The sequence below is a fragment of the Trachemys scripta genome, chromosome 1 (assembly GCF_013100865.1).
Source record: "Trachemys scripta elegans isolate TJP31775 chromosome 1, CAS_Tse_1.0, whole genome shotgun sequence".
In the NCBI taxonomy this organism is placed as follows: Eukaryota; Metazoa; Chordata; order Testudines; family Emydidae; genus Trachemys; species Trachemys scripta.
In genome coordinates, this window is record NC_048298.1 from 67,940,722 (window position 1) to 67,964,525 (window position 23,804).

At 39.3% G+C, this 23,804-nt stretch overlaps 1 protein-coding gene across 1 annotated transcript in view; it reads right to left on the bottom strand.

Moving 5' to 3' along the window:
• OSBPL8 (oxysterol binding protein like 8) overlaps positions 1–23,804 on the bottom strand; it is a 180,380-nt gene that overhangs the window by 134,096 nt on the left and 22,480 nt on the right. Inside the window, exon 2 of the mRNA XM_034762429.1 lies at positions 1,542–1,795. The gene's annotated coding sequence lies outside the window, so the exon portion shown is untranslated. The remainder of the gene's footprint in view (positions 1–1,541; positions 1,796–23,804) is intronic.

The following is a 23,804-nucleotide window of genomic DNA, read 5'->3' on the forward strand; positions in this document are numbered from 1 at the left end:
CAAATCACAAGTTAATTATCGAGTAAGAAATGAATCATTCATTCACAGTTTTCTAACATAAAAAAGGTAATAAGGCTAAGGCTGGCCTCTGGCAATTGCTCCCATGGCTGTAGCCAGAGAAGCTGCAGGTGGCTCTGTGACTACTGGGGGCAACTAAGATAGGAGCAGATAAAGGAACTGGAGTTAACTTCAAGGAACAGAGGTCACCCGTAGGAAAGGAATGTCAAGGGAAGCAGGGAAAGAGGAAGCAGGTCAGGCTTGCAGGGGAGAAGGGAAACAGCCATGGGGAGAGGTGGAGGTGACCAAGTAATAGACTAGCATGTAGCTGGGAGCAGAGGAAGAAAGGCTGGTGATTTCAGGTTTCCAGTGGCTAAGTCCTCTCTTTGGGGAAATGGTGTTTGCAAGTGGCTTGCTAAAATGGGAGGATGGATTCTGAGGAAGGCATTTGTCAGAACTGATCAGGTATATGCTGGCTGTGGAACTTTATTAGCTGAGACCAGAACCACATACAGTGACGGTGACATAGGGTGGTACTGGAGACATGGCTAAAGAAGGTCTGAATGAGGAAGGAGATAAATCTGTGGAGAGTTTCCCCTAATCACTATGAAAGTTCTGCTCACTGTGGACACTGATAAACCCAGTGGGCGTACAGCTCAATGAGAAAAACCGGGGGAGCTGTGTATGGCAATGCATATAGTCATGCAGAGGTATCTGATCAAAATGAAAAATGTCTGAGATTCAGTACCAGGTATACTATAGCACCAATGGCACTGCCACACCAGACCCACACTCGGACTACATGGGGGCCCTACAATGACTACATGGGGGCCCACAAATATGTTTGGCACCGGGGCTCATAAAAGGTTAATCCAGCCCTGCATGGTCTAGATAATTCACTCAGTCCTTGGAAAATGGCAGGTAACCAACAAGTGCAGAAAAACACTATGATCTTTTGGTTAAGTGGCTGCTACTTTATTAAACTTTTACTTTAAGCAAGATCTTCTACATTTCTACCAGGACAGGCTACTTGAAGGAGGAACAATGCAGCACCAATATCATCCAAACCTATTGAAGGCCTTCCCCCCTTTGGATGTACGACTTAAAGCATGCCAGGACTACCAAGTCCACTTAAAAGGCAAGACCAAAGGTCTCAGCCTCCAAACCTATTTCTGGGAGCTGTCTTATGCAGTTTTTTTTGGCAAGTGCATGGGCTTTCCTGCCAATCCAAACCCCTTCTCAAATGAAAGTGTCTAATTCACAGGAAAGGCGCATCACCCCAGCTCTACCTCTGCAGTATAAGTTTAATTAGGGCCCAGAATAACTTTTGAATAGTGACACATTAAATTTTCTCATGGTTTTTGCAGATTTAAGAACAAACAAAAGGGAACTTGTGAGACTTCATAGAGCATGGTCTGAGTTCAAAAGGAGTTCTACTGCTTTGTTAATGAGGAGATAGAGAAAATGAAGTCTGCTTTAAGACAGTTAGATTTAAATATGAAGGCCAGATCCTAATACATTATTTCTACAATTGATTAGGATACCTTGAGTTTTCAGCTCTTCACAGTTTGGGAGTTAAATACGGTGTTCTACTGCACGTAGTTTGCTAGATTCCACTTTCCAAAATTTGCTGACTTGAAATATAATCTTGCACTGATATATTCCATGAACTTCTTCCTGATTACATTGACCTCAGGCAATGTGTGGTTGCCAGCCGTCTCTATTATTCATGTTTTTGTTGTTATCTTGTAAGAAGTAGGTTCAGGATGACTTCTCCTGTAGTTGTATTCTTTATTTTCTGAATTAAAAAAAAAAAAAAAAAAGTCTCTTTTGCAACTTAGAAAGCCCACTGATCCATTTTTAGCTGCATATTTTAGCAAGCAAATGTCTGTTTTTTGTACAGAAACGTTCAGGATCACTTTATTTCAATCTTGGAGAACAGGAGAGATAAAGGCAAAGTCTAGTAACTTACCAGTACAAATAAACTGTTCAATATCAATCTTGATAGGTAAGCCTGCACACAAAGAGTAAACAGAAGAAGACATCCTCTCCCGCCCTTCAGCCACCACTCCCCCAAGCTTTGTATCATCTGCAAATGTTATCAGAAATGATATTATAGGTTTTCTTATATGTCATTAAATAGCATTGGGCCAAGAACATATCCATCTGGGACACCACTAGAAATACACCCGTTTGATGATTCCCTGTTTACAATCACTCTGAGATCTGATCTGTTAATCAGTTTTTAATCCATTTAACATGTCACATTGATTTTGTATTATAGTTTTTAATCTAAACATCCTGCAGTACCAAGTCAAATGCCTTACAGAGGTCTATGTATATTACATCAACACAATGACCTTAATCAAACTTGTCATCTCATCCAAAGAAAGATATCAAGTTAGTTTGACAACATCTATTTTCCGTAAGTCTATGTTGATTGGATAATAGAACTAATGCCACTTTTAATTTTTGATTAATCAAGGCCCATATCAGCCATTCCATTATCATGGATGTCAAGCTGACAGCCCTATGATTATCCCATTTACCCTTTTTAAATAATGGCGCCAGATTACCTTCCTTCTAGTCTTCTGGAATTTTTCCAGTGTTCTAAAAGTTATTGGAAATTAAAAACAACAACAAAACCCCCACAACTAACAGTCCACTGAGCTTCTCAGCCAGCTCTTTTAAACTGTTGGATGCAATTTATCTGGACCTGCTGGTTTTAAAGTGTCTAATTTTAGTAGCTTCTGTTAAACATCCTCGAGTCACTTAAGATGTGTCAGTTTCAGTACTGATACCATATGCATTCAAGAGTTGGATTAAAAAAAATTAAGTTTTGCATTCTTATTGGCATTCTGGTTCTTAAGCCTTTAGAGTTTACATTTTCAAGCTTCTCAAAAAGCTCAAGGACAAGAAACAAACCAACTTTCCTTAAAATAAAAGCAGCCTCATGTAATTAACCTGCTACAGGAGTTGGCACTAAGAAAAAAAAAAAAAAAAAAAAAATACTAAACTTTCAGAGATTATGATAAAATAGTGAGAATTGTCAATACTGCATTTCCCAAGTGCTCTCAGCAAATGTATGTTGCAGAAAAGTTTGCTGATTTCATCCACAAGCTTAGCTTTTTACAGGAATAGATTCATACAACTGGTAACAGATTAATGTTCAACTGATTAACTGATTTTTCTTCTCAAGACTACTCTGAGGGCCACATCAATTATGATTTACTGGACAAGAGTGTAAGGCTTGTAAGCTTGTAAGGTTTAATTCATTAGTATTAGAAATTCCAGAGCCTCCCATCAAAGGATCTCAAAGGTACTGGACTGCATTGCACTTGGTGTGATAATTTTGTAGTTAATATATGTTAATATGATGGGTGCTAAAACTTGAGGCTGAACACAAAGAAAAAAAAATGATAAATAAAGGGGAACTGCAACAGACCCCATACCCTCTTCTCCAAGACTGAAATAAGATGTAATGAAAAGTTTCTGTACAAACTCTCAAAGAGCTCAAACTCAGACAGCTACTTGGTAAAATATGCAGCTAAAAGTGGATCAATGGGTTTTCTACATTATGAAAGAGGCAATTTTATATCCAGAAAGTAAAGAATACAACCACAGGAGAAGTCTTCCTGAAACTACTACTTAAAGATAAGAACTATAACATGAATAATAGAGATGGCTGGTAACCACAAACTACCTGAGGTCAACATAATTAACAAGTTCATGGGATACTTCAGTACAAGATTATATTCTGAGTGAGCAAATTTTGGAAAATTGTATCTAACATAAAGCAATATTAAAAACCCAAACTGTGAATATCTGGAAACCCAAGATATCATAACCAAATGCAGAAATAAAATCTGTACTTTTAGGTAAAGTATCTTTGACTAGTTAAATTTAGTTTCTATAATGTTTACGGTGTGATTTATCAACCTAAAAAATGACAAGGAATTAGGAGTTGCCAAAAGTAGCTTTTAAAAGAAGGGTGGTTGGGAGGAAAGCTCAAATATCAGAAGTAAATCTATACTAGAAATGGAACAGTGGGGAGTAAACCAAACCAGAACAGAGTCAATAAATACTGTCAGCATTCTGGGTAATACAAAGCATATTGTAGATGGAGCTGGTAGCACCACCTATTAAGGTTGCCCCACATCTCCCATTGTAAGACCCTGTTTTCAGCTGCTTATAAGTTTGACAAACTAACGATTCAGGCTGAATTTTTCCATGCCAGCTTATTTGGCTCAGGCAGAACTGGTTTGGCAAAAAACTCAGCCAAAATAGTTCAGCCATTTCCAAGAACACAGGCTAGAGAAAAAAAATACATGTAAGTGTTAAAGTTCTAGTGAGCTGTTCTTTAAAAAAAATATATAGCACTGCCAACATTCTTTGGAGCAAGGATTTCAAGTTTTACCTTTATGTAAGGGATGATCCATTTGCCAAACCTGTGAAAATCTGCCCAAGTCACAAGTTTGCACATGCTCAGTAGAGACTTGTTAAAGCTTAACAGCTAAAATTGCTGAAGATATAGCCTCACTAAGCATGCCTGAGCCTCTCAGCTCCTATGTAACACTGGACTGACTGCATATGCTTCAGTCAAGGGCTACAGGGGTGAAGCCAGACTTCCCCTCTAATCACTGTTCCCAGCTTCTCCAGGCTGGGTCGGAGCCAGGCATGGCAGCCTACTAGATTCTGGCACAGATCTCCCTCCACAGACAAGAAGCCCTGGGCAGCTGGGAGCAGGAAGGTGAGAAGCCCAGAGGGCAACTGGGCTCCCAGTGGGGAGCTGCACGAAGCTGAAAGCCACAGCTGTCAGCCCCCACACTGCCCCTCTTCATTTGGTGAAAGCGCTTCTGGTAAGGACGCAGACCACGGACAGAAGGAGGGTAATGTGGATATCAGCCACTGCAGTAATTACTGCCCTTAGTGACACTGAGTTCATATGCCCCTTTTATTCCGAAGACCCTTCTAACCCTGCCTTTCTTCCTTGTCCCTCCCCTGCCAAAAAAGGACTATCCCAAACAGAATTCTGACGTGAAAAGGATGAAGTACCAGAGACTACATGAAATCCACTAGGGACTTGACTATTGCTATTGATTTTCTATGGAAGGTGCTCAGGCACTACAGTAAAGGGCAGCACTATAAAAAAACCTAAGATAAGCAGCATTAAAATTAGGAGATCATGAAAAATGTATAAATGTAACTGTTGACAAGAATCCATTAATAGATACTTAGAAAACATTAACATATGTACTTTAGTTACTTCATATCTACCATCTTTAATTTTTATCAATACCCAGAGTGGTACCAGGGAATGGTATTACCTCCCTACTCAATTTTTAAAATGCAGTCAGTGATGCTAGCATTGACCTATCAGTAAACCTACCTTATTTCTCTAATAAAATGTGGCCCATAATCTGAATATCTAAAGAATAATGGAATTTTTAGCAATGACCATCAAGAGTTTATAAAGCAACCCATCATGGCAAATTTAGTTATCAGATTTGTAAGTTCAACACACAAGGGAACATAGTACATGCAGTATACCTTGGTACCAATGAAATTCTTGGAAAGTCTGAGATACCCTATCACTTGAAACATCAATTCAAGTTGGCATGAGAAGATCCCTTTCAAATGGGCTGAAAACTGGGTGAAGTTAATTTTACTCAAATTCAAGAAAAGTAGTCACCCTCTATTTCACAGGACATTCCTAATCCTTACTGTATAAATTCTGGGGGCATCCCCTTGCATTTTCCAAATTGGATGAAGCCGGTAATTTTTTGAAGCAACATGCAGATGAAACTGCAGATGGGGCTAATTCTTTGTTTTTACCTTGAAAATGCAGGTTTAGTAAAATCTTATCTCTGGGGGGTGGCGGGTTTCTAGGCATAGGAAGGATTTTCTAGAAAGCTACATATCTGCAGGACTATGTGTTCCTTTGATTATAATCATGGACTGCAGTAACTTTCTTGCTTGGTGATCTTAAACCAGTACAGGTTTACAGTGTCATTCTCTCTCATCTTGTGGAAAGAATTAAACATTGTAATGGAAGAATGCTAACACCTGGTCTGCACCAAATGCTTAGGCAGGCACTGAGTGGAACCTACAGTAGATATTAATATTTTGTAATGCTAGTACTGCGTATACAAGTTATATTTCACACAGTCTGTTTGGAAAAAAGTGATTACCTTGATGTGCTTTCCTTTAATGGAAAACAAATGTTCAAAAAAGTCCCACCCCCACCCCCTCTGCCCCTGGAACTCCACCCTGAAACACTGCAATTATGTCCTGATTTAGAGTCACATACTTTTTCCACCCACTCTTCATTATTTTTAAATAAGACTTTGAAACTGGGAAAATTCTAATGATGTGACAGAACATTTACCACAAATTGTTGCTACCTATGTTATCTATGGTAAGTAGGTGACACAATTTTCATTCAAAAGAGGAGCCTTCATTTGACTCCAGCAGCACTTTGAAATTTCTTTCCCCAACTCTTTTGTAGTATTACTAAAATAAATCAGAAAATTTATTTCTCTACCTAGTTAATGCATTTTCACCTAGAGAATGATTAGCGTGAGAAGTTAAAATGTTCCTGTCAATATCTCAAGGCAAGAAAATGATCTGTATTTTGATGGATGAAGACCAATTAATATTTCCTTTGGTTTCTTATCTTGATAGGTTTGTGAGCTGTCTGTAAGTAATACAAGCACTGATGAGAAGCTAATGCAAGCGAGGGGACAAGCCGAACAGAAGAAAATATAGTTGTTCCAGCCAAATTCCTCAAACAAAGGAAGTTAAGTTAACAATGGTATTTCCACAGACAGGATGGATAGGTGCAAGAATAGGTTCTTTCCATTTCTAATGCCAGAGTGGAATTAGCAGTTCTAAGAAGAGATACTAAATACAGATTTTAATTTCCTTTGCATGTAACATTTACCAAAACAAAACCAATCCTATTCTTTTAAAATGAACGCTTTTTTCCCCCTTCTCCTTTGACTGACATTGCTGTAGAATGTAGAGCAAAAGCATAAAAGGAAAGAGGCAGCACTTTTACTATTTTAAGCCTGAGAATAGATGCCTGTAGTAGTACTAGTATCAGATTCAATTCACCAAAATGAAAAAATGTCTGAGAGAAAGGACACCGAGAAAACAATTCAATAGCTTTTAATGAACCAGTAGACAATGTTTCCAATTAGGACACAGTGTCAAAACATCTGCCAGAACAGATGCAAAACCAGTAGACATATCTCCCCTGCTACAAAGATCAACACCCCCACAACACACCTTTCAAGATCCAGGAGTCATACCCATGCCTATTCAACATCTGGCATACTTCAGCCAGTGCATTAAATGGCCCAATAGTAACTGTGTGGGTGAAATCAGACGAGTACTTACACTCTCAAATGAACTCACACCTGAAAATGATAAAAGACTTATCACCTATGGGTGAACACTTTTCACAAAGCAATCACTACTAAAGTAGCATAAAATTTAGGTTAACTTACAGCTGCAGTGTAGGCCAGCCCTCAGAAGGACATCACTGCATTAATTCAGACAGTGTATAACTGTTGCCAAAATTTCAGTTTACCAATAAAGATGTTCCCAATTTCTCTTTATCATGTGTAGTAGAAAGAGAGCTGAAGCATGGGGCCTGGTACAAGGCCTAAGGCCCAAACTAAAGTCAGGCCCCTGCTGATATAAAGCAAAGATAGCAAGAGTCAGTATATGGACTTGGCAAGAACAGAGCTGGCACTGTAAAAACACAAGCACTCCTAGGTACTAAGCATTCACGTAAACACATTCTTAGAAGGGTGGTACCAAAACACCTCCATACAACGTTATTCTTAAATTAAATTAATGGAGATATCCTACCTCCTAGAACTGGAAGGGACCTTGAAAGGTCATTGAATCCAGACCCTGCCTTCACTAGCAGGACCAAGTACTGATTTTGCCCCCGATCCCTAAGTGGCCCCCTCAAGGATTGAACTCACAACCCTGGGTTTAGCAAAGCCAATGCTCAAACCACTGAGCCGTCCCTCCTGATGATACACTTCCTGATGATAATACAGGGACACACTGATTCCTCCTAAAGATAAGGTTAGGGTGACAGAGATATTTTGATCAAACCAACAGGCACAATGTAAAGGGTGGTAACTAATCAAGTCAGAGGGGGCATTTGTAATTTGTTTGTAATAGTGTATAAAACAGGAGTCGCAGAGTGAGTGTCTTTGTCCAGCCTAGGGGGGGAAGCAGAAGATCCCACAGTTCACTGAGCTGAGTCCATTATCACGAGCATGCCTCCTAGAGTCTCACAGGTGCAAGTGCAATGCTTTGTCGTCAATAAACCTGACCAAGCACTTTCACCACTGAACCGAGTCGATGGTCTTTCTGGACAATTCAATCAAGGTCTGCTGAGCTGGCTATCTGGCCAGAGTTGAACACACACATGCAGCCAACAACTAACATCATCATGCACAGCTTGCTGTAACTGAAGTTATTTAGGATGGAAAGGTAATGCAAGTTAAAAACACACAGAAAGGCTTAGAAATCTAAATTTACCTGATTTAATCTATGAATGCATATTAACTATGGGATTAAAAAAAAAAAATAGAGGACACTACATGTTAGCAGCATACTGACTTTGCAATACAATACGATTTAGTTGGGAATTCAAATTATAAAGCCAGAAGGAACCACTGTGATCATACAGACCCATTAAAGTTTGTCTTTAATGTGTGCAATTCAGCAGCTTCTTCCTGTTGTAGATTAAAAAATATGATGAAGTGAGAAATAGCAGACTTTGGAGTTGGATTTCTCTGCAGATATTGCGGAAGTTACCTTCAAGCACTTTCAGAACAAAAATAGATTCCCACAGTAGATGAAAAAGAACAGAAATCAAATACCATAAAAGTAGAATGGGGGGGGGGGGAGAAACAAGAAAATGTGACTTAAAGGAACTAACGGTTACAAATGTAAAAGTGACCTTGCCAGCCTTTAGCATCATGGATTATTAAATCAAACGATTTAGGAAGTGTAATTTCCACCATTTTTGCTAAATTTACAGTTACACTTACTTTGCCTGCCTAGTTAAAATTTCACTTCTGTGTTCTTGTATACTAGCACAATCCACTGTTTGCGATTCAAATAGAAATGTTTACAGACTTCTTTTTAAAAGTAAAGATTTGTAAAGATTTAACAAGACCTACATTTTGAGCCTGAATTACCCAAGCCTGTCCTTTTTAAGGCTGCTGCATCATCCTTTGTAGAACCAATATACAAAAGAATTATAGGAATTTCAGATCCATGTGCCGAGTCATGCTGTATCCTATGTACTTCGGCCTTTAAATTTAACAGGTTGAATCAAGAATGTTTCACTTTCATTTGGCCAATTGAAGTAGTCAAATATTATTGTAATGCAGGCCTCCCGAGTGTTCTCATATGAGACACACATTGGGCAGCCATACCGCTCCATATCTTCACTGGGTAAGAGATATACACAAACCCCTTTTGGCACATGAGAAGGTACTCTGGTCTGTGAGCCAAGAGACTATGGTTTCGGTCACACCTCTTCCAATGAATGACTAGTGTTAAGGGTGGCAAACTGCACAGATATATTATAGATGGGGCCCTATCAAATTCATGGTCCATTTTGGTCAATTTCACGGTCATTGGATTTCATGATTTCAGCTATTTAAATTTGAAATTTCACAGTGTTTTAATTGTAGGGGTCCTGACCCAAAAAGGAGTTGTGGGCAGATCGCAAAGGTATTGAAGGGGAGGTTGCGGTACTGCTATCTTTCCTTCTACACTGCTGCTGGTGGCAGCATGGCCTTCAGAGCTGGGCAGCTGAAGAGCAGCGGTGGCTGCAGGCTGGGAGCCCAGCTTTGACAGCAACAGCACAGAAGAAAGAATGGCATGGTATGGCATTGCCAACCTTACTTCTGTGCTGTTGCCTGCAGTCAGCAGCTGCCACCCTCCAGCTGCCCAGCTCTGAAGGCAGCGCAGAAGTAAGGGTGGCAATACCTCGACCTCCCTAAAATAACTTTGTGAGCCCCCTGCAACTCCCTTTTGGGTCAGTACCCCAATTTGAGAAACACTGGTCTCCCCCATGAAATCTGTATAGTATAGGCTAAAAGCACACAAAAGACTAGTTTTCACAGAGGGGGAGACCAGATTTCATGGTCTGTGATGTGTATTTCATGGCCGAGAATTTGGTAGGGCCCTAATTATAGGCCAAGTGTTCATATCCCTAACTCTAAAGAAAAGCAGTTATAAAAAAGAGTAAATATTTTTTATATATAAAAATAAAAAAGGTATCCGAGGTTGCTCATAAGATAATTTTAGGCAGAATTGGGAAAAGACTCAGGCCTCTAAAAGATCAGAACCAAGTTTGTGCCAAATCTGTGTGGCTCTTTCATTCCAAAAGGCTATGAACTTTTGCTATCTTCTGTAACCATTGGAAAACATTCTGCTCCCAAAGCCTAGAATAGATATACTCCAGTTCAAAAGAAATTATTTTGGGGGAGTTCCATGGCCTGTGTTATACAGGAAGACAGACTAGATCACAATTGTCCCTTCTAGTGTTGGAATCTATGGAATAGAGACCAGGAATCCCAATACCAAAACATTCCACAATTCATTGGCAACATGTATTTAATGTCCCCTTCTAGGGACTGATACAGAGGATAATAGTCTACATTTCTGTTACCAGTTAATCATTTAGCTCAAGTGGAAAAGTGTGCGCTGTGAATCTGAAGATCCTCTGCTCACAACCAGCTGAACATTCATATGGGGGGTGGGGGAGAATAGTATGATCAGCAACATGCAAACATACATGAGGGTATATAGTTGCATGAGAACCTTAATTTTGACATTTCCTAACTTTTGAGAGCTTGGCTTTCCAAGCTTGGGAAATTGCGCAATTTTTTTTTTTTATTAAATGTGACAAATCTATATGAAGACCATGGAGCCCCAGGCATAGCACAAGTTGTTTTTTCCCCAATGAAATGTAGCATTATATAATTACGAGGCAAGAATAGGTCTAAAGGAGCCTCTTCCAATTCTCAGACAAATTGTGCAGTTTTTAGCCTTCCTTGACAGACCTTTTTAAGCATTCATAAAAGGAGAACTGTTATTTCTTCCTTTACTTATACCACTGTCACATTCCTCTACAATAATCTGAGTTACAAACAGACAAATTCCTGGATTTTGTCAAATTTAAAAGACAACACTCCCTTTTTGTATTTACTGAATAAATTTGATACTAGCTTAAAGTTATTCTACGCACCTAGTATTGCTACCATAGTTAATAAGTTTGTCATGATTTTATGCTTTCATTTACATACATCATAATTTGCATTTTTATTTTAAAATCTGGCATTTAGAGATCAAGTAAAGTGCATCAGTCCTTTACAGTAAAGAGTGGAAGTTAGCAACCATTCAACTCTGGTATTAGCAGCAACATCTTCAACATGCTTCTAAATCCAATAAGTGGATTGCTAGGACCATAGGTTTTCAAACTTTGCTATGCCAAGCATCTCTATCAGGGGTTGGCGACCATTCGGAAGTGGTGTGCCGAGTCTTCATTTATTCACTCCAATTTAAGATTTCGTGTGCCAGTAATACATTTTAACGTTTTTGTAAGGTCTCTTTCTACAAGTCTATAATATAAAACTAAACTATTGTTGTATGTAAAATAAATAAGGTTTTTAAAATGTTTAAGAAGCTTCATTTACAGTTACATTAAAATGCAGAGACCTCCAGACCGGTGGCCAGGACCCCAGCAGCGTGAGTGCCACTGAAAATCCGCTTGTGTGCCGCATTCGGCACACATGCCATAGGTTGCCTACCCCTGATGTCTATCCTTTTGCCAATTGAGTAAGAGATGTAATGTGCACATCTCACATGCCACATGTCTAATGTGTTTTCTTAGTTTTCTCTCTCTTCTCAATTGTACAATGAATGCATAGAATCTAGTGATTAGGGACCATGGTAAGTAAGTCAGACTTAGAAAGCACAAAAATACAGTGTTCTAGATCTTCCAAAGGCAACCACTTATTTTGGGTGTCCAATCTGAGATTCCTGGAAAATCAGGCACCTATAAGGTGTTTGAGCACCCATGCTCTGAAATTAAGCCTCCTTTTAAGATGTCTGTATTGGAAACCCAAAATATCAGTAGTCACTTTTGAAAATGTAGGCCAGTAAAGTTAATCCTGACATTTTGTATCCTGGTCAAGTTTGTTCATTTTTTAAATGCAATCAGTATAGGCAGTGTGACCGTGAACCTTTAGAACATAAGCTCTTGCATGACGACTTTGTAAAGTTTTATGGCCAGATTTTTAGAGGTGCAAAAACACACTCACAACTGCTTCTGACTTTAAAATATTCTCTGTACATTGGAGTTAGGGTATATTAACTTCAGTGGAAACTACTGGTGCTGAGCACCCCTTTAATAAAAAATAGCAGACCACGAGCTCTCAAAATAATCTATTAAACATGTAAAGCCCAGGGTTTGAGGATTTTGTGTTTGTTTTTTGTTAGTTTTGCAGCCCTGAGTGAAATTGAGTTGCTTGACCAATAATGCCAAAATACATAATGTTAAGTCGTATTTTCAAATGTTAATATAACAGCTTCCATTACTCCTATAGCATCCATGATTAACTTGTTCTTTATCATAATGCAGGAGTTCACTATCAAATTCTTAGCCCAAGATGGATTTTTCCTAAAACATTATATTCCATAGGAAATACATCCCAATTTCAATGTAGTATTTTATCATTCATTAACAAATTCTGAGCAGTCATTTGAGACCCTAAGGAAAGTAATTTGATGCCTATCTGATTTTATTTTTTAACTAAAGCCAATAACCTGGAATAAAAATCACACCCAATAAAAAAAAATATTTAATTTAACAGCACCCCTTTTAATCTTACAGCAAGAATTGAAATCACTTCATTGATAAACAAGTCTGAAAGGAGAGGATTTACTATCTTGAGGTTGTTGGATTTTTTTAAATAAGGATTTCAATCACGTTCATCCTGCACAAATTACAACAGTAGTGATAGGGTCCAGAGAAAGGCAGCCAAAATAGTTACTGACACAGCAGGATTTACATGTAAGAAACTGAAAAAATCCTAGGATTATTGGTTGAGATTTATAAGTCTCAACCATTTTCTCTCTCCCTGTCATATGGTGCCTCTGTCCAGGAGGGATTTTAATAATATTGAATACGGGAGGGTTTTTACCCTTCCCTTTCTAGTTATGATACTTCCATACCCAAAAAACTAGATCAAAGCTTTTTACTGTAGGACTTTGACTAAAAAGTATCAGGAATACAGGGGGAAAAATAAGAGCCTGTGACAGGGCACGCTTGCCCTGCAATCGTACTGCAAGGGTTAACCTCACCCTTTGGGCCAAAGAGACCACGCTCCTTTGGCTCTGCTGGGCATGCTCTGGCTGGAGGCACAAAAGGGAGCAGCTCAGCTCATCCCAGGCTGGAGCGCCCAACGTGCATCCTCCCTCCTTGGCAGTCAGCCTGGAAACTGCTGAGGCCCCAGATGGCAGAAGCCAGAGACATCAAGACACAGGCAAATGCCCAAGCTCCTGTGGATGCCCAAGGAGAGATGAAGCTGCTGAAAGCTGCACAAGTGGAGAAGCACAAAGACTTCAGAGATGCCATGACCACTACCCAGGGCCAGGGTAGGAAGTAGCTCAGGGGGAATTATTCAGTGTGCCGGGTGGTGTCAGTGTGTTTCAGATGGATCCCCCGCTGACCCAGTGGCAAATGCACTTGCCACTGCCAAGGCCCTGAGCTGGGACCCAGTAAAGCAGTGGTAGGGCCTGACCACCCCACACCCCCTAGATGGTGGCCCACTCCCCTGACCAGCCCCTAGGTCACACAGCACTGCTGAAGAGGGCAACCATATTGAGTCAGGCCCTTAGGCCACACAGCCCTGCTGAAGAAGGCAACTATACTGACTCTGGTCACTAGGCCACGCACCTGCATTGACTGGGGCCCTTAAGTCGCACAGCCCTGCTGAAGGGGGCAGGTATAATGACTCTGGGTATTGGGCCACTCAGCCCTGAGAGAGGGGAGTCGTATTTGACTTTTGCCCCTTGGCCATCCTATCCCGAGGCAACGGGTGATCACACAGACTCAGCCGTGGGAAAATAATAACCCTCACCCAGCCCCAAAAGGGGACTGGGGGCGCTTCCCCTGTGACAGAACCCCTTTTGGTTCTGTCCCAGAAGACAGACCAATGATAATTCAGTGAAGTTTCTGGCCACTAAATTTAGTGACTAAAAAAGGAAAGGTCAGCAACCTATGTATCTAACCAGCTGTACTTGGTCAAAATTATCTAGCTTTCATCATTAACATTTATAAATCCGTAAGCTCAGAGAAGAGTAATCAAGTCTCATTATTCGGAGCATATACTATATCACCTGAGCAATAAATATCATTACCAATTTGATTACTTGCACTAAACAGTGTGATACAGGAGGGCCAGGGATACATCGGCCATCTTGTCACAACAGGGATAGAGAGGAACGTTCACCTCTCTCTGAAATGGTCACTACTAGAGGCAAGATACTACATTCTTGTGATATTATTTTTCAGAATGGAGTACTCTCAACAAACTGCTTACAAACAAAAACAAATTTGTAGCCACACCCCTCAATCCCAACTCCTTTGGGTTCCAGGCATCAACAATTTTCTTCAACTGGGTCGCCAGAAAAAAAAAGTTTTAAAACCACTAGTCCATTTCAACTGGACCTAAAGAAAAAGGCCTGCTGAATTTAGCAGAAGATCAATTGAAGAGCAGAAATTCAAGTCTTACCTTCCATACACATCACTGGGGATTTGTGGGTGTTTGTAGTAAATATTCTTTTCGTCACCTGGGACAGCACATATCAAAAAGAACTGGAGTACACTTTGCAGAGACTAATACAACGAGCTTGTAACATTTATGAAGGGTTACAGGCCTCTTCTAGTTATTACCTAACAAGTTGGAGGGCATAACATGAATTAATTAGTTTTCATAAATATGTATTTGTGATATAGCCACTGGCACTTTCTGAAGTTGTGGACGCCATTTTCTTTTAAGGGTCTCTGAAGAAGACTTCGAAGAGCAGGAGGTTCCTTCTTCTCTTTCCTTCACAGATAGCTACAGCTTCCAAGAACAAAAGCGTTTAGAAGACTCATGCTGCTGTAAGAGGTTGTTTTTCTATACTACATATGTTAACAGGACAATGACTAAACATGTGGGTGAGAGCTGAAATCCCTGTCTTTTCTAGTTGGCCTCTTTCCACCCTCTTCTCTAGTGGATCACAGTGGAGTAATTCTATTAGAGCTATAGGTATTGTTGCTACTTATAATATGGAGACTCAGAGAGACCAGGTGCACTCTGGAGATAAATTCCCAAAATCAAGTGCCCTTTGATTCTTAAGTACAGCTTTAGAGATGCTTCACTAGTGGCACAGTTTACTTGGAGAAGATTGTGTAGGTCCAAGGGTAAGCTGTGAAACTCCTGGTATGCCAACTGTTATTATACTGAAAAGTTTCACATAATGTTCAAATGCTATTTATTGGATATTTATCATTTGCTCTGGGTTTTGTTTTTGCTTTTCCAAGAATACAAATTCTTCATATTGTCACCTATGCTTCAGACTCTGAGCCAGTTACACAGCCTCTGTAGAACTGATGAATGAAATTGTTTTTAATTGTTCACTTTATTAATGTAACTTCCTAAGTAAAGTTTTATGAATGAAACAATATTCATTCATAAAACCGGTTACCCCAATAACTGACTAATTAACAATTAAGATGCTTGTTAAGAGCCATAGCTGTTCAGTCAGTTGCCTTTGTAAGTTTCACTATCAATCCAATTCCTGCTTAAATCACTGAGACTTGCACTGTTTCAGTATTGTAACTTCTGTTCACCATTTATTACACTTGTCTATATTGTAACTTCTGTTCACTGTTTGCCATATTGTAATTCAAACCCCATTTTAAAAATGCTTACTCCATTTTGTAAGGGCTTGCTGCAACCTTCATTTTTGCAAACCCTGCTGTAATCTTATTAGTTTAGATGTGTGAATGAGGTATGTATGGATGATGGAATCAACCTCCAGCCCCAGTCCTGATTAAATAGAGTTCAAACACCAACGGCTGAAGATGCAGACAAGAGCCCTAACAAAGTAAGAAGAATCCACCCTAAAAAGAAAAGGTACAATAAAAGGAAGATTAAAGCCCAGTTGGAGTCTGAAAGTCATGTCTGCAATTGACAGGTGATCAATCACCAAACCTGGAGGCATCGTGACACAGCAAGACCTATAGACTCTGGATTCAAACTAAAGCCTACAAAAAGGATGGGTGAGATGGAAAACTTTGGAGAAGGGTAACATTCTGCTGCCAACATGGAAGGGTATCGGTGCATGTGCAACTGAGACCCAGCTCGTCCTTGTGCCCGGCTTTCCTGGCCAGTTAGCCGCCACAAGCTACGAACCCAAGCTGCAAACTCAAGCAGGACTGGTAACTATGCAGCAGCTGCATATTTTTTATAAATATAAATATAAATATAAATATAAAAGAGAGAGAGAGTGTGTGTAAGGATTAAGATATTAGTTATTGGTCATAAATCAAATTGTTATAATAAATGCGGCATCTTTATCTTGTCCCCTTTAATAAGATACTGCTAGTTTTTATTGGTATAACACCGCTCTCATAAAATATAAAAAAAACTGACCTATTGTCAGGTTCTTCACATATGTGGAAGAATTCTGGCAAGTAGTTACAAATCTATCTTTCAACTGTTTATTTTTTCTGCAGCTGGGACATTCAGTATACTGTTCAACTATTATCCCTCAGAGTAATGGAAAATATCTACTTAATAGTCTACCCTTGCAGAAGAGAAGTAAACTCCCCATGATGTTTGAGGATGACTTTTGCTGCTAACCACTTGTAAAAACCTTTCATGACATACTAATTCCAACCAGGAGCTGCTTTGAACACCAAATTCAAACACTATGAACACAGCTGAATATTAAGCATCCTCTTCCATTTGGCTCAAAAAAAAAATCTATTCCTACTAAAATAGCACGTTTTAAGCAGAGTTGGTTAAATATAAGAAGTGATTGGAATTCTTAGGGCCATTAGTGTGAGCCCAGAGAGCAGGAGATGCAGTGAACTCTCTCCTTCCTCATCCAAATGTCTCTTCACTACAATTTCAACATAGGAGGTTGTCACAATGACAAAGAGACTTCTGAGCAATTTTTGTAATTAGTGTATCAATCCTTTTACACAATAACTAATCATGGTTATTTCACAGGAGACCAGATCACAAGTTTGAAGATATTTGCAGCATTTGTACTGAAAACAAAGTAATAACATTTCCTTCCTCAAGGCTGAACATTCAGAAACAAGACAGCAGAGTCTCTACTTTTTCCCTTGTGCAATGACCATGAACCCCATTTGTAAGTTATTTTAAGATGGCAAATTAAAACAAACTAATTTTTTTTAGATTAAAATTAGAATTTTACTTTCAACATTCTGACACCATCTTGGCATTACTTTGCTCCTCAGCTTTTGCAATTTGACTGAAGGTCAAGCATAGTGAACCTTTTTTTAATAATTTGTAATTTAGTTAGTTGTCTGAAGTTTCATGAGCAATTATTTCTATTCCATAATGAACCGGCATGACGTGAGAGCTTTTTTTCTGGCAGTGTTTACTGGCTGAATACATTTGTTCACTTATTGTGACAGGCTTGATAGTTAACTATTTTTGAAAATACTCACCTTGTAATGTTTCAAGGAGGCCTCTCGCTGATTTCATACACTTAATTCCTAACAAGCAACTATCACATAGGGCATGCCAAATGCTGTGTCCAGTTCTTCACTTTCTACAAGTCATGTGCTTATCTTAACCCAGACTTAGATATAACAATTACGTTCATAACTGAAAAAGCTACAGCAAGTCTTTAGCTAAAGTATTCAGAGAAGCAAATAAAACAAAATGGCTTAAATTAAGAGAACGAAGTCTTAATCTGGTCATCTTATTTACTGCCAAGGAAACAGAGAATCATTAGACAAACAGATGTACAGCCATACCTGATCAACCATGAAAACTGGGCTAGTAGATTTAAATTAATACAAATCACTCCATCTGAGAAGGGGAACAGGATATTTGAAAAGAAATTAAAATATAAAGAAATGTTCTGATGTTTACTGTATGATCTTAGCATTAAAAAGATGGGAGATCTGTCTTTCAGTTGCGCCTATCTTTGCATGACCAGGCTAATTTAAGTCTTTAGCTGACTAAAATCAAGACAACCTTCTCGAATGGTACCACACACACACTTGTTAAAGCCTCAGCTGTGTCCTTCCTTGTGGATGGTCACCAGTTTGGTGTAATGGACTCAGACTCTGCTCCCATGCTTTCACGCCCACTGAGTCTGGGTGGAGTCACGCCAGTGAGTGCACAGCAGCACGTTCTTAAAAATGGCTTCCTCTGTGCAGCATGTCCAGTGTTCTGGAGATGCATGAGAGGCCACCTCACCCAAGTCCCACAGCCCCTCCTGTTTTTCCTCACCCCCCCGACTAACATTAAATCTCCCAACCTGCCTCAGTTGCTTATGCACTCTCTCCCAGGGTCTCTTTTGGCTGTGTTTGCTTTAGTTTAAAGCTTAACTCTTCCATGACCATGTGACAGTTAGAGCAAGGAACAAAGGCTTTGCACACGCGCGCGCACACACACACAAAGCCAACACCCACCACATGGATTTTGTCTGACCACCTGTATAACACAGGCCATATGACTTCTCTGAACCAATTCCCATTTGAACTAGAGCATCTTTAAGAACCACATCCAACCTGGATTTTAAAATCTTGATTTGCCTGGAGGAAAAACAAAGCCTCTCTTGCCCACCCTTCATGCTAGCTACATGGATCTTTGCAACTAGAACCCCTCCTGCTTAAAGATAATGTCTTGGTCAAGCCCCAGTCATGCTGACTTTACATGCACAATACCCTTGTTTCATAGGGGGTGATAAAGCACATCAGCTTCAAGCAAGTGAGTTGTTCTTGGAGAGAGCAATCTGGATGAGTCCTGCATTAGCGTTTCACAAGATGAGAAATGCCCTCTGCTTCTCCAGCTTTGCTGTTATATAGCACAAACAGGCTATACATATAGCAGATCAAACTGGCTCTCACAGAACGAAGTATGATCAGGTACAAAATGGAGTCCCTAATGAATGCAGGTTACGATCACAAGTGATACAAAATAAAATGAAATTCATAAGGTAACAGACATTTTCAAAACTGTCAAAGCACCTACCAAGAAAGGTCAATCTAGTCTGTTTTGTACATATGCCAGTTATTTAGGGTGTCATATGGGCATGTCCACATTTTGATAATGACAGTAAATTTGCAATTTGCCAGAGAATGTAGGAGACCATACGGTTGGGTGGTAAGAAAGGAGCACGTGTTAAAGGAAGAATGCTCGTCTTTGCTATGAAATCACAAGATCCTGCCCAGTGAAAGGAGGCAGCAAGAGCATTAGGAATCAAAGGCTGCAAATAAGATTATGGCACGAGGGATTCAACGAGAAAGAAATGGTATGCTTTGATGGGTGACAGAAGTTTTGAAGGTGGAGAGAACCAACCTGTAATGGAGTAAGTCAGCATAGTCATGGGATTACCCAAGAGATGTTCGGCAGCAAACAGAAGCAGAAACAGAAATCAGATTTGGACATAAGCCAGCTCTGTAGGTTAACAGGACAAACTTTACAATAGGAGACAGAGTCAAAAGGTGGAAGAAAAAGGAGTAGTGGACAACTGACTGATGAGAAGTCTATGAAGAGGGGGCTGAGAGTGAAAGAAATCAGGCTAAGGCGGGGGTCAGCAACCTTTCAAAAGTGACAGAGGGTCCTGTGGCACCTTTAAGGCTAACAGATGTATTGGAGCATAAGCTTTCGTGGGTGGTCTGGCCACAGGACCCTCTGTTGCTTTTTACAGATCCAGACTAACATGGCTAGCCATCTGATACTAGACTTTCAGAAATGATGTGCCGAGTCTTCATTTATTCACTCTAATTTAGAGTTTCACATGCCAGTAATACATTTTAATGTTTGTAGAAGGTCTTTAAGAATATAATTTAGAACTAAACTATTGTTGTATGTAAAGTAAATTAGGTTTTTAAAATGTGTAAGACACTTCATTTAAAATTAAATTAAGATGCAGAGCCTCCCGGACCGGTGGCCAGGACCCAGGCAGTGTGAGTGCCACTGAAAATCAGTTTGTGTGCCGCCTTTTGCACGCGTGCCATATGTTGCCTACCCCTGGGCTAAGGTCAGTGATGTTAAATGAGATAGAAGGAACCCAAGAGAGCAATTTTGCTTGAAAATAAGATCAAGCCAGCAGCTAATAAGTCGGTGGAGTAGTAAGGTCACAATGGATGATGCTGAGAGGAGGAGAGATTTATTATTGTCTTTCAAGAAAGTTTGAAAGGTATACGCTTCATAAAATTTTCAAACATATATTATGCACCTTAAGTTGTGACAGAAATATGCTGACAGGGCTTTTGAGGGAACCCCTTAAAATTCCATTAACAAACTGAAGAAAGTTTTGGGATAATTTTATCCTCTTGGGATACTGCTAGTCATCTCCAGTATGAGAGACTTAGTGAGGTTCTAAAAAGTATGCCTGAAGATCAATTATTTTTTCCACTGAAATATATTAAGTGCCCAAAACATCAAATATTTCAAAAACATTTCACTCCTAGACCACTTTTGATGGAGACCCATCAAACAAACATTTTCAGTTTATTATGAGTCATGCATACATGTAGCACAAAAATTCTGTTTTGATATTTAAAGACAGAAAATTGTTTTCCCCACCAGAGATCCACATAACAAGCATCAGACCCTCGGTTTCCTAAAGGATAGTCAGAAGCCCAAAATTTAAAAAAACCCTGCTTCTAAACAATAAAGTTACTAATGCTATTTTTCTGCATTTAAGATACTTACCCTATTAAATGTAGACATACTGTAACAGTTATATTTTGGATTTTCAAACAAAGCTACTGAGAAGTATTATCAGTGACCTATTAAAGAAGGAATGTTCATATCTATTATAGGAAGGTGGACAGAGTGAGCCTCCTGGAGCCAAAGCAGTAGCAAAAGTCTTTCAGCATCTGATATTCATTCTGGATGGCAATGCACTAATGCTTTCTGTGAGAAACCCTTCACTAGGCTGAAGTGGCAATAATAGATATTTTACTAAACCTTTATTGGGGCTGGTATTTATGAACCAAAATACTCTCCCAAAGCTTCAATCTTTTCTTGAACTTTACAGGTTTGACAAAAGGATGACTTGATCGGTAGGATTAAGTTAGGGGGTTAGTAAGACTGCAAGGTAAAACCTTTTCTCAATGAGAGGGTAGACTCCTATTGAGTTTGCATCATGGAAGTCTAGGATTTATGTTAGAAACTGTTCTTCGTTACTCAAATTCCTGCCATCTGAACTGTTTTATTTTGAAGCATAGAAATGCAGCTTGCAGAAGACCAATTCACAGTAATAAGAATACCAGCAGCTATTTTGTGAGAGCAATTTTTTTTGGACAGAGTAGTATTCACAAGAACCTGGTTCAAGAAGAATCCAAATATCAATGTCATCAATGATTTTCTATAAGCTGAACACACTACATTGACCCTATCCTTCAAGAAGTGAACAGCATATTTTTGGAATAACACAAGTATTCTGGTTGGCTTGCTTTTCTCCCATGAAAGTTTGGAAGTGAATGGCAATATTGAAATAGATATGTGGCACTGACCTTGCTATGCAAGAGGCAATTTAAAGATTCTTAATTCCACAGTTTTAAATAAAATTTGTACAACAAGATGGAAAAGCCATCCATACGCTAAATATCTACAGCAGCTGATACTAAACTAAGTGCTTATAAGACATTGTTTCATAGCACTTCAACAGAAGTAGTCTTTTTAATCCATAGAATAGCTGGATCACCAACAATGCAAACTCATACTATGTTTCGCGAGTGAATCTCAATTGTTCTCTGTGGATCGTGTTCCAAAGGGTAAATTTACCAGTAGTTCAGTTTCCATGTCCATTCCGTTTCTCCCCTCTGTGACTGGCAATCTAGTGGGCTGAGCAGGCCACCCACCCAGACAGTACTCTGCAATTGATTGTTTCCTCTAATGAAAGCTGTCATTTCACACATACAGTTCAGCCCTCAATATCCATGCATGACAGATAAACAGAAAACTGAGGTAGATGAATCAAGCTTATCTGAGAGTGAATCAGTGAAAGAGCTATCAGTGGAACAGATCCCAGGAAATCCGAAATCTTCTGCTCTGAACACTAAACTACGCTGCAATAAGTGTCTTGGTCACTATCTACTCAAACTGTAGATGACTATTCACCAAGGAAAAAAAACTATTCCATAATTTACCTACCCAAAGAGCCATGCAAACTCACTGGGGGGGGGGGTGGTGTGAAGAACGACACTTTGAACCATGGACTCAAGAAACAACTTCTACTGGTTGGGGGTGAACCACATATAATATTGTAACATTCCTTTTATTGGATCTTCAGCAGCAACCTGATGCACAATATGGATACAGCTGGGCTTAGAGCATTTGTCGATGCTGTTGCACAAACAATGGTTGGGTAAGGTAGCATACTAGACAGCCATTTTTTCTTCATACACTTTTTCCCATGTTTTGAATACAGTTTGAATGAGAAAAGACAGGCTGGTGTGTATCATGGCAAGTTACTTTTAAGGAGGCACAAAACCAGAAGACATGAAGTAAGGGTAAAATAGGCTTTACTACATATTATGAACTACACAGTTAGGATATAACAGACCAACAAAAAAGACACAATTAAAAAAAAAAACCTATTATGTAATTATAGATGTGAATAAGGAAGACAATTTCAACAATAGCTATGCATTTCTTTTTAGTTTTCTGTTGGCAAATATGTTTTATTATATTGAATTTAGTTAGGATATTAGAACTGAACATCTGTATTTATTTTTCTTCTTTTATAATGAGAAAGGATTTGTTACTCTCCTAGCAATGCTGGGAAGTATATTCACAGAACTGAGTAACCAAAAGATTATGTGAATAGATTGTTGATATTTGCCTTATTTGAACATTCTATTTGCTTTCCTTTCTTGTTGTGCTGCTCATATGACTAAGATAAACAGAGCTCATTTCTGTATCTTCAAAGTACAAGATAAAGAAAGCCCTTGTTATAGCTTGGCAGTGTTTGCCAGGGACTTTCCATCCTGTATAGCAGGTATTCAACTTGCTAGGAAAGCGGAGTGTTTTTTTTTTTTTCTGACTCATTGAGGCAGATGACTTGTTACACCATCAGGTAAGATGATCTGGGATGAGTAGACCTAACAGAGGGACTCCACGAGCAGCCTAATTTAGAGAGAAGGTTTCATCTGATCTTAACAGTTTTGTCAATAACACCAGACTATGCAAAAGGAGAGAGATTTGCATTTTACATAATACCTAGAGTGCACTTATACAGCCTGTTGGGAAAGATACATGCTCATCAACAATTTAGTCCTATGGGCTGTCTACCAGCAACAGAAAAATCAGCCAACACTCCCCACTCCACCCACCAATGTAGCACAAACTGAGGGTCTATGTAAATTTCAGATCAAGTTATCTAATTTCAGCTTCCACCTTACCAAATGGCACATCAAAAAGCTGTAATTACTGATAAGTACGCAAAGCAGTGTTGCCAACACCAAGCATACCCCCCCCCCCAAAAAA